Below are 9440 nucleotides of genomic sequence, written 5' to 3' on the forward strand. Positions count from 1 at the left end.
TTATTGGGCTGCTTTTTGACAACAGGCCAATAATGACAAAGATAAGATATCATAGATATCAGCATGTACATGTAATTATCTGGGTCACAGCATGGGGGTGTTGCTCTTTAATCTGCCTGGCTACACTCATTTTGAACTGAGGAAACAATCAATAAACCAATTTAAAGATTAATTTGATTGACAGTATCAGAGTTTGCCATTGACAGGTTACTTCAGGGCTGTAATGCTAAAAATCAGGGAGAGAAAAAAAAACACATGACATTGATTTTTTTAAAACTTTTAATACAGTTTCTTTTTTAATGGATGTATCTCTTTAATTAAATCAGCCAAAACATTTTAATTAAAAGTACTGAAGGCATCTCTTTTAAACTATATTTGGGATGTACTTATCATCATAAGCGTTCCCTATGTTGCCGCCTCCTTGTTCAGGCTCCTCCCATCTGAAGATTAGAGGGAACCTCCTGGCTCTCTGCTACGTTCTCAACCTCCCAGCGCCTCTGGCAGTCACACAATCCACGTCATCATATAGAAAACTTGCCCACATCACAATCATCATTGTTCTGGACATGAGATATTCTAATGTAAAAAAATTAGGATTGAGATTCCTGTCTTCTTTCTCTCTTGTAAATGATTTTTACGTTTGCTTTGTATTAAATATTTGAAGCCATAATTCTGATGGCTGTAAAGTGTCATGTTTATTTGTGTTAAGCAGTCTTTGAGGGTGCAGCTTCATCCAAATTTGATTCGCATTTATTAATTTGTGGCTTCAATTTAATGTAAAATACAAAATCACGTAGTTTTGTCCACCCTAGTCTTGTGTTTCCACCACCGACAGGAGATGTCTTCCACCCATTGCTGTTGCTTCCACAGCAGAATCCCTCCTCCCACTGGCTTAGCGGGTGGAAAAAATGACACAGCAGCAGCAGCAGCAGCAGCAGCAGACTAAAATGCTAGAGGTACAACTCCCAGACAGAGTGATCAAACAGAGAGCAACAACAACAACAAACAAAAAAAGGGTGCTGTTCTGACATTTTTATTCAGGACACATATAGGTGAGAGAGTCAAAGGAAAAGAATAAAAGATAAACCGTTTAACTAGAGAGTGTCTAGTTACACAACGTCATATGGAACGTGTTCAGCTGTGGAGAAGGATGTAGAAGGTATTCCTAACAACTAACAAGCACCTCTGATTTATGTGCGCAAAGGATCTCTCTCTCTCTCTCTCTCTCTCTCTCTCTCTCTCTCTCACACACACACATTTCTCTCTCTCTCAAAGTAAAGTGCGGTCATCCATTTCAAGAGAGTTGAATTTGCAGTTCATGTGTGAGCAATATTTATAAAAGTTCATATTTAGGATCACTAACACCCAAAGATTTCAAACCAATGAAGTAATCTTATGAGACAAATAATAATAATTTAAAAAAAAAAAACTGATAAGAAATCACAAAAAATGTAAAGACACTTTCCCCTTCTATGACTATAGGAGGGGTACATATGCTAGCTGACACTTCCTCTCCCAGACACGAGGGATTCAGCTGTGTCAGCCACTCCGTCTCTGTCCCCAGGCAGCATCTTTTAAACCACAAGCTCAGGGACGTTTAAGAGGCCAATTGCCCCCACCAGGTGTTTTATGTGGCAGGTGGAGGTTTGATTGGTAGCAGGTGGCAGACGGTTCAGCAACTCATTTAAATCCATAAAAGGCAAGGCACAAGCCCATGCAACGGACAGACGGCGCGCGTCCTAATCATCAGTACAGATTACAGTTGAACATTTAAGCAAATGTACACCCATGTCATGTAACTATACTGAAAATAAAACCTATAACTGCAAGAACATACTTTCAGTCTAGTGTGGCCTTTCCTATACACCCAAATATCTGTACAGCTGCTGAAAGAGAGAGGACAACAACGAGGTAGACCTCAGAGCTCTTACCCCGGTGTGAAACTGCTCCATGATGTCAAAGGGAAGGGACTCCTCTTATATTTGGAATTTGCATAAAGAGGCTAATGCTTGCACTGTCGAGCAAATGTCACATCATGTGGCTAGGTGGCGCTGGAGAACACGCACTAGATTATGTGACTGTACATCGCAAGTAAATAACACACTGTTATGTTAATGTAAACCAAAATGATTGCTACATCAGGCTTACTTCCTGTAACCACTAAGTGGCGTTATGATTATGACTTAAATTCAGCATGTGGAGGTCTTGAGGTTGGGACTCTCATCAAACGTGTGAAGTTTGGAAAACTTCTGACCATATGGAGTCCAGTTACGATCGTTTCATATTCTACAGCGAAATTGGCCATGTTGCCATGGTACTGCCGAAGAAAAACTCACAACTCTCAGTATACGCAATTGTGCTGCACAACGTATAGACGAAGAGTGAAAGAACCTGAAGCTGAGACCCTCAGAGACTAACTGACAGCTAGTTAGCTTAGTGCAATGAATGGTATTGGAGGGGCCAGTTAGCGCACCTCCTAGGATTATGTATAACAGCCAAAAACTGTCAGATAAGGTAGTTTTAATCAAACACATAGTTAAAACTACATTCTTCTGAGTGGGTGGAGTGTTTTGGTGAAGTACCTCAAAAGGGCCAACATAGCATATTGGTGACTAAAAGAGCAACTGCTAATGCTAAGCATGGTAATTTGAATGAGGAGGATTATTTCTGGACAGACCAAGACCCTGAACCGCATGCTGACACTTCACACCAACTACCTTTTGCTGTGCTAAGCTAACTAGCTGTCGGCTGGTCTCTAACGGGTCTCAGCTGCATACTGCATACACAGAGGTCATCTATCTTGTTTGAAGATGCCAAATAAACATATATTAGGAAGCGATTTCTCACTTTAAATTCAAAATATAGAAGATTGTAAGAGTAGACTCCAATATGTTTTATATTTTGGGTTTGCAAGTGTCCTGTTGTCAAGTGTTTAATCTCGCTCTGTTGTTAGCCTATCATGAGAGAATGCGTACGTCCATTAGAAGCTTGAGCAGAAACATAAGACAAAAAAACACTTTCTTCTGTATTGAAAAGTCCTGCCGGCTGAGCCTAGCAGGATCTTTTTTTTTCCCTTCCTTCCCATCTGTGAAATCATTCAGTGCGGAGGAGGTCTGCAGGAGTCGTTTTACTTCCTTGTTGTCACACTGGCAGCTGCCGTAAAGCTGGAAGCACTGGAATCCTTTTCTGACTGAAACAAAGATAAAGTCAAAGGTTTTATTTTCAATTTATACTTGCAACATCACCAAAACCATTCACAATCTGAGAAACCCCTCAGCCATTCTCTCCTCTGAAACCTGTAGTGCTGTTGAGCGGTTTCACTAAACCATTAAACTGAGTGACATTTCGTGGTCTGAATCACGGGGAACAGCGATAAAAAGACGTTCTTTTTTGCTGAGGTTCCTCTGTTTTTTGTTTTTTTTTAACAGGGCATGGTTCAGGTCAGGCATGAAGGGGTATGGCACATGTGGGCCTTCAAGTGATGCGTAGCGAGGTTGGGTAGCAAGGGGGAGGCTCCCTCAACTTTGACCTCACCCCTATAACTCATGTCTGCCTCCACTTTTGTGTCCATGTGTGCAACAAAAGATAGTGTGATATTGTTTTGCTATCAAGCTGCATCGAGAAAAAGATACTCAGAAACTATAAAGCTGTTTTACTTGGGGGGGGCATCATTGTGGTATGTGGACCTGGGATTGAAGGGAAGTAACAGTTTCCATACTGGAAAAAAAAGAAGTGCAGAGATTCCTCCCTCTTGAACGCTCAGCCAGTCAACATCCATAACACTAAAATAAAGCTGCAGGAACAAGAGCGATTTAAAAGGGGCGGGTCAATTGGGGTGGGAGGAGTCAAAAACCATGATGTCTCAAATTTCTTTTGGAGTTAATCGTAATCTGACTGTTCACATCTTTTGCTTTCATATTAGCTCAACACCAACTCTCTCCTTTCTTCATCTTTTTACTGAAAAGGTAGTTTTGTAGAATCTTCTGCACCACTGCAAGTTGGTTTGACCATTTTCACGTCATCGTGTCATTTTCTAAACGTTTACCTCAGGGTTTGTCTGTTCTTTCAAACACATAGTCTCTCTTTTCTGGTGTGTCATCCGGGGCTCTGAGTGCATTTTCCCAGATGTGTAATGATAAACGACTGTGCTGCACTCGCCCCTAACCAGCCAGAGAGAGAGAGAGAGAGAGAGAGAGACTCCAGACAGCTGAACTCACTTAAATGTGTTCCTCATGTGTGCTGTAATATGGAAAAGATTTCTGCTCCTCCGCTCACCATAACTGAGCTCAGCTTAACCCTTCAACAGCCAACACGCTCTGACTCAGGCTGCAGATCTTCTGTTGTGCTTCCAGTCTATGATAGTTCTCTCTTTTGTAGTTTTCGGGTGCGATAGATAGATAGATAGATAGATAGATAGATAGATAGATAGATAGATAGATAGATAGATAGATAGAACTCAGCCATGGCTGCAAAACTCTCCACTTCAGTCTCGTGCATCAAAAATGCTGATAATGAACCAGTCAAGAGTGTCATGAGTGTCAAACTACTGTTCATACCGAATCATTTCAAATGATTCATTCAAAGAGACAGACTGTTAGAAACATAAGTGGTCTGTTGGAAGATGGAATCTTCAAAGGGGGAAAGGAGCAGGTCTTTCATTCCCGCTCCACACAAACTACGTTTACTCAGCTGAGTTTATCTAAGGCTTTTGAAAAACAGAAAACATGCTGATTAGGCTATAAAGTATATCTACCTGTAGAGATTTATTATCCATGATTCCATGACATCCCAAAACTCCCAAAGAGGATGTTCATAGCACTTCTGTAGGTTTTTATACATATTTAGAATAGAATAGAACTTCATTAATCCCGGAGGGAAAGTTATAAGTTGCTGCAATAGTATCACAGCAAGATGCAGTGACAAACCTTTTTTTAGCTGGTTCTTATCAATGCCCAGAAAGTGCATTTCTCAAGTCCAGTAGAAGAGCGTTCACGACAAACAAACAATCCTGCGAAACACTGAAATGATCAGTCTGGTCAAGATCAGAGGAAAAAGTATGATTGAATATCCACTGCATAGCAATGGTAAGAAATAGCTTTGACTTTGCTGATAATGTGTCCTAAAGGAAGCATGTACCGTGTGAACAAAAATGGCCCCAAATCCAAACCCTGAGGCACCCCACAGGATAACGGCACAGACTCAGACCTATGAGGGCTGACAGCAGCAAAGAAATTTCTGTCCAAAAAAGACATAGGAAAAAAAACAGTCAAGGGCGTTTTCTGAAATGCCCACACACTTTTTATTCCTGTCTATCAACATGTATTGATCAACAGTACGAAAAGCCGCACTGAGATCAAGCAGTGCCAGGATAGAGCAGTTACCAGAATTACACCAGATTGATTATTAGACTTTAAGAGCAGTGAATTTGTCAAAGATATTGTAGTCATTTAGAGCAGCAGTGAGCTGGTCGGTGATGTTTTTTTTTTTTTTTCTGATTGGGTGGCACGGTGGTGCAGAGGTTAGCACTATCACCTCACAGCAAGGAAGTTCCAGGTTCGAGCACAGGGTCTTTCTGTGTGGAGTCTGCATTTTTTCTGGCACTCCAGTTTCTTTCCATCACTTTGTGATGGAATATGATTTTAAGCATGTCGTTCTACTCTGTCTCTTCTCCATGTTGTAGTTATCCATCTTAACCCTACATTTACGCTAAAAGCTGTTTTGTGTCTGTTTTCTTTTGTTAATTGACAAATGTTTCCATATTTTGTGTGTCCATCCATCCATCCATACATACATCCATTTTCTTCTGCTTATCCTGTTAAGGGTCATGGGGGGGCATGAGCCTATCCCAGTGTCTATGGGCGAGAGGTGGGGTTCACCCTGGACAGGTCACCAGTCCATCACAGGACCAACACATAGAGACAGACAACCATTCACACTCACAGTCACACCTACAGTCAATTTAGAGTATCAATCAGCCTCGTCCCCTCTTGATGTCTTTGGACTGTGGGAGGAAGCTGGAGTACCAGAGAGAACCCACACAGGAACAGGGAGAACATGGAGACTCCACACAGAAAGATCCTGTGCTGGAGCCAGGACTCGAACCCAGAACCTTCTTGCTGTGAGGAGACAGTGCTGACCACTGCACCACCGTGCCGCCCAATCAAATATACTTCAGATTACTATACATAAGAATATGTAACAACTACTGGCCCATTTCCAAGTTGCCTCTTGTCTAAAAAGTTTTAGAAAATAAAATCATCATCGACCAGCTCACTGCTGCTCTGAATGACTACAACTCTTTTAATCTTAATCTGCACTGTCAATTGAGAAAAATAAAAACGGTACAAATCTGTACTCTTTGGCTCTCTGCCTTTGGTTTGCGGACATTGTGCATGGATTCATAGATGGTTAACACAGATAGAAAATCTATGCTTTTTTTGTAATCGTTGACCCTGCAGTCAGTGATTTTCAGTCCAAGTCCATGTATTTGCAAACCAACACAAAGACACATCAAATGGTTTCCAGAGTAATTCAGACTAGGACAGGCCAAATAACTGCAATCTACCCAGACTTAAAGCACGATTACATTTTGTATCGGACTTCTCGTATTTTACAACCTGACATGGTTTGTAAATCTGGAGGGCAGAGATGTACAAATCAATATCTGTGGCTTATAAATTCACAGTTCACAGTTTATAAATGGTGTGTTTAGATTTGAAATTGTAGCGATGAACAAATTGCTTATTTTTCTCAACCAACAGGGCTTATCGATGGATATAACAGCTGTTCCAGATTGTTGATCAGTTTCAATCACAATTCAGAAACTGTAAATCCTTTCTCAACATCAGCACTTCAGCAGTGCTGCAGCCATTATACATTTTAGCAGTCCGGACAGGAAGTTAGCATCACCGTGAGTTTCACATCCGTCATAGATTACAGATGACAAAAGTTCCGAGGTACACAACGTTAACGTTACGTTACACATTTTGTTTTATGAGATAATTCTCACAAATGAATGTTTTTTGAAGCAATGCAATCAGAGGAAATGGCTACGCACCTAAGTCGATGCTATGAACAACGGACAAACTACGCAGCGGACGCGTGACTTCATCGGCACCGCCACTAGTTTTCATGCTTTTTCAGCTTTTGCTGTGATGACGATGACACTGAATTCAGGAGTGAGGTACCACTGACATATTTTATGCTGTAGGACAAGCCACAGATCTCAGTAGGCATTTAACCTTTGACAACATGGCTGGACATTCAACAAGGCTCATTTCTGTTCGGGTATTAAGACTCGTTCCTGCAACTGAATAAAACTCTTAAGGTCCAATACGGCAGGGGAACACCACAAGACCTGCTTGAGAGAAACACATATACTCGAAGGGGGCTTTAAAATCCATCAATACACCAAAAGTCAATCAATGCAACATTAATAGACACATAACCATATTAAGTTGTGCTGATTGAAGACAACTAACCCAACAAAAGGCACAGTCTCTCGACAGATCAGTGACTGTGTAAATGGAAATGTTGAATTGGAATTAAAGGTTTCCTCATTGTGAGAACAGTCCCTTTGATCTTCATCTATTCAGAGTAATTATGAAGGATTAAAGCTGCTAAAACCTCGACTTGACTCAAGAGATCAGCTCAGCTCCCTTCTGCATATTTATGCAGCCTTTAAAAAGAAGGGACATTCTCTCGCTCGACTCTTATTTGAGTTGGACTCGTTTTTTTTCTTCTCCAACCACGGCCCAGCACCATCTAGCAATTAACTTTCTGTCTTGGACCCTGGTGACATTGTGCGGAGATATTTCTGTCACGTTTATTATGCCTTTGCTGACCAGACTGTGAGTCATGTGGACACACGGGCAAATCTAACCATGTGTTAGTTCCAGCCAAGGGAGGTTCCCTGCTTTGATTTTCAGCCTTTTGCCTTCCGCTGTTTTTGGTGATTCTCACGTTCTTTCTCATCACTGGATTTCTTTTCATTGATAGAAAAGGATTTATTTCGCTCTATGCTGCTAAAATACAAAAGATGCCAAAATTAAGACCGAAAAGAAAATAAAAAAAAAAACAAAACCTGGATTGTTATGTGGAAGAACTATTCCCCCTGACTCATCTTCTCCAGCAGCCTCGCTTGTGTTTCCTGACACACATTTATACTGTGTTTTACCCCAACTCCTCACCCCCTCCCTGCCTCCTCAAACTGACACCAGACCAGCTTTGTAATATCCCCGCCCCCCTACTGCTGAATGCTTTAGGAATATATTCCAAACAGCCTGCAGATGTGGTGACCTGATGGAGAAAATTCAGAGACAGAGATGATGTTGATGGCAGGACGAACAGCTGAAATGACACTGAGGAGTATAGAGGCGTGGGGGGGGGGGGTACTAGAGAGAAAAGGAACGTTAGAGCCAAGTCGTCACATATCACATAAACACATTGCAAACTTGACCGGCATGTTTTATAATCTCAAGCACTTAAAGTAAATGAGGGCACCCTAAAAAGCATGTTCCTTCTTTTACTAGCTCTCCCCCAGTTCCTTCCTTCCTTCCTGGGTGCTGCACGGTCCTTCAGCTGGGTGACAGCTGAACGCCGACGGCCTCAGCACGCTGATATGCGCTCAGGCCTGTCAGGCCCACCAGACGGCTGAATTCTTTGACGCGGCTCTGCCTCTCTGGTGATGCTTAAAGACTCCTGCAAGATCCAGCAGCTTTCTAGATTCCCTTCTGAAGAGCAGAGGAGAGAGAGAGAGAGAGCAGAGAGGGAGGTCGCTTCATCTGGATCTATTTTTAGTGACCGTGATATAAAATATTACAGAGGGTTGCTGCCTAAATTACTGCATAAATTGTCATTTAGAAAGAGCCTTCTTAAAAGGAACGACAACAACTCAAACACTCTTCTCCGACTGCCAATTCTGGTGTTTGTTAGTACCAACCACCCTCCCCCACCTGCCTCCTGATGTGGACTCTTCAGTTGTAGCCACCTCTCATTGCATGACTACGTCAAACCGATAGATAAGTATCCTTTTAATACAGTATTTGCAACCATCATGCAATGCAGTGATAGTTATTTTTCGCATTTTCTACAAACTCATCCTTCATACTAATAAGAGTGCACACACCACCAGCAGTGTGTTCAGCACTTACAGTTTAAGTTCTATCTTCACCGTTGTAGGGACTCACCCTGCACCAGTGTTAAACTGCAAACAGAACAGACAGAGAATGAAGCTATAGAATTTAGTTTGAACATCTTCGACCCTCCAAACTATGAAACCTTGATGCCCATTATAGTTTTAAAGTTCGGATTTTTTTTTTTTTTTCAGGTTGAGTTCTAAGACAGCAGTTGCAAGATGCACAGCGTAACTTCCTGCGTGGGCTCTTGTTTGACAGCAGTGAAGAAGAACTTATTTTCCTGGGTGTAATATAGTTCGAGCT

At 41.7% G+C, this 9440-nt stretch overlaps 1 long non-coding RNA gene across 1 annotated transcript in view; it reads right to left on the minus strand.

The window, feature by feature from the left end:
• Nucleotides 1-1044: 1044 nt before the first annotated feature.
• LOC147240900 (uncharacterized) overlaps nt 1045-9440 on the minus strand; it is a 15995-nt gene continuing 7599 nt past the window's right edge. Inside the window, exon 4 of the long non-coding RNA XR_015111114.1 lies at nt 1045-3190. This is a non-coding gene — a long non-coding RNA (uncharacterized LOC147240900). The remainder of the gene's footprint in view (nt 3191-9440) is intronic.

Source organism: Aulostomus chinensis, chromosome 22 (assembly GCF_037954235.1).
Source record: "Aulostomus chinensis isolate RoL2024-O1b breed Wild chromosome 22, RoL_Achi_v1.0, whole genome shotgun sequence".
In the NCBI taxonomy this organism is placed as follows: Eukaryota; Metazoa; Chordata; class Actinopteri; order Syngnathiformes; family Aulostomidae; genus Aulostomus; species Aulostomus chinensis.